Genomic DNA, 3,149 nt, shown 5'->3' with positions numbered 1-3,149 from the left:
TTTGAAAAATCAAATCATTATCTTCTAAAAAAATAGGATCCTAAGATATCATCTTGGAGATTTCCGACTGTTAATCTACAAAAAAAAAAAAAAAAAAAAAATCAGTTATATTGATTCAAATTTACAAATTAATTGACTTGCTTATTTTATGAGTTTTAAAATTCAAATCATTATCTCAAATCGATTCATTTATGTGGGATATTCTGTGAGATAAATTATGAATGATAGTGACTTTAATTTTGACTCTCAAATATTCTGCTGATTTAATTGGATTAGATTAGATTTTATAGGTTAATAACCAAACTAACGATATGCTTATTTAAAGAGTTATTTAAAAAAAATGGATTTAAATTTTGAAGCCAAAAGCTATAATTAAGGGAGTTAAATTATAAACAATTTTAATTATAGAAATTAATATCTTCTATATAAATAGAATGATATGTTTCAATTGGTAACAAAAATTTTGAATTTAAAGATTATATAATTAAATATAATTGTGTTTGAATTCTATTTGGAAAAGATGATGTCATCAATTTGATCTAATGGTGGAAAACATATGATTGAAATACAATCAAGGGCCCTGATTGCTTTATTGGTGAATTAAAGGTTCTCTTTTAATAATATTTAGAGATTAAAAATTTCATACAAAATACAACAGGTTTTTTTTAAAATACACAATAGTGCTCCCTTTAAGTAAAAATACAAAATATTTGATTTGTTATATGATTTAACAAAAGTTTTTAGTTAATTATAAATACCTACACTTCATTTGTAAACTTCTAAATAAAAATCTATGAGCAGTTATCAATTAAATTAAATAATACAACGAAAAAAAAATTTGAATAGAAATTATCCTAAAAATGCTACATTTCTTCCATAAAAAGTAAAAAGAAAAATGATTTTCCCTACTATGACTACTGTGAGGCCCTTTGAAAAGAGAAGACACCCCTATATGTGCAACGGTCAGAGCCCTTTATATTATTGGTGTCAAAATAGACTATTGTGACACGTCACGACACATGTAGTGTTTATTACCATTAAAAAAAGTGAGTCGATTAAAACATGAAAAACATGACATGACAAAGATAATATAATAAAATTATTAGTTTATAGTTCATACTTAATCATACATATAACACGACAAACACATGTTAAATTCTGTTAATTTCGTGGCGAATTTTTAACACAAACACGACACTACACAACCTCGTGGTTTTTACACGTAACACAAACACGATATAAACACAGTTAATCATGTATTTTTGTCGTATCGTGTCATCGATTGACACCCCTATTAGAATAACCCAAATTGTCTTGGCTAAGTTAGTAATGCGAGTTGCCTCCCAAGTTGCATATGACACTTCTAGCCGAGTTCCCTATGGAAACTTCAATTAACAGGAGAGTTATATTTTTTTTTATTATCAAAAACCATGTTCAATATCTTACAATACAATTTTCATTGATCTTATCCTTTTTCGGATAGATGAATAGACAAGGTTATTTATAGAAAACATAGTGTAATCATTTAGTCCAACAAGTGTTCAAGATGCATGACCTCCTTTGTATGTAATAACCGTTTTAGGTGCAAGTTAATCTATTTTTTTGAATCCTCATTTTAGGATGAATAGACAATGTCATTTATAGAAAACATAGTGTAATCATTGAATCCCACATTTGTTCAAGATGCATGAACTCCTTTGTATGTAACACCCATTTCAGGTGCAAGTTAATCTCTAATTTTGAATCTTCATTTTGGGTAGCCACACCGTGGCAATACTTTTTATGATCGCGAGATTTTAATGACCCTCCATGGCATGGTCATGGGTGCCACGACGTAGCAACTGTTTTTGGAGAAAACCCTAATCCTTGGGCTTTGGGCCTTATTTAAAGGACATCATGGCTAGACTTTGATGATCATTCAACCTCTATTACCCTCCCAAGCTTAGAACTCCTAACCCTAACCTCCTTTTCATATTATGAGCTCATTTTGGTACTTTTGTGATCATTGTAAGAGAAGGAAGCCTTTCGGTGTGGTGGTTTACCTTACAAGCATCATATTCATCTTCTAGCTAATCTTCTAGAACTTGGTGAGTGTCCAAGACTCAATCTTTATATTTCTAAGTTGCTAGATCTCTATATTTATCCCTTATTCTTCATGTCTTGGTGGGTTGGAGTGGTGAGATCTCATAAAGTTTGCAACTTTACGAATCTTTTGGACATTTGGGGTGTTTGGTGCTTTGGATTTGAAGTAAGAATGAGTTTTGGTGTTATGCATGAAATCTTGGTCATAAACCCTTATTTCAATATAATATGACTTCAAGACATGCATGTCTATAAAGCATGAATTTTTATGATGGTGTTGGTGTTAGAAACTCTTATGGGAACTGATGGACAAGGAACTTTCAAGATTTAGTGGTCAATGATTATGTCCATGATATGTTTTGCCTTGTTTGGACATAGGATTTGAGATCTTGATCTCTTGGAGAGTCTTAAGGGATAAAGTTGGAAACTTTATCCATCTAGACCATAGAAAGGACCAGATCTGAGCTTTGGAGCTCTTAAGATCGAAGAAAACGACTTAACTTATAAAGTTGTTAAGGAACTAGTGCCCACAGCGTGGCCTTAGGTTGTTATGACGTGGCGTCAGAGAAATTCATGTATTTGTTGTCGTTTATTGGCCACGACATGGCGGTCGACTAAAGTCAACTTTGACCGTTGATGTTTGACTTGTGTTGACTTTTGGTTAAACTCCTAGTCTTGGAAGGAGGGTTAAGGGTTTACCTTGTGTGACTATATAGGTAGTGTATAGCATATGTATTTCGGCTGTAAGAGCAGTAGCAACAGATTATCGTCAGAGAGGTAAGTCTCTTCACTGTACTCGTGAGTGGAAGGCACCAATGCCAACCCACTGGATTATGTTATGTAGGCAGACCAGGTGGTGGCCCTTGGCAATTATATAAAAAACCTGGATATGGCTCCCAACAAATTATATGCAAGAATAGGGTCTGGACCCTGGCAGTTATATGTAGGACGCTAGTTGTCTTTGTGATACTTGGATGGAAGACCAGGAGGCGGCTCTTGGCACTTATTTGTAAGACCTGGGTTTTGTCCCCCGACTTGGCAATGAAAGACCATGATGTGTCTCATGG

Source organism: Lactuca sativa, chromosome 8 (assembly GCF_002870075.4).
Source record: "Lactuca sativa cultivar Salinas chromosome 8, Lsat_Salinas_v11, whole genome shotgun sequence".
Classification (NCBI taxonomy): Eukaryota; Viridiplantae; Streptophyta; class Magnoliopsida; order Asterales; family Asteraceae; genus Lactuca; species Lactuca sativa.
Note: the sequence above shows the minus strand (reverse complement) of the source record.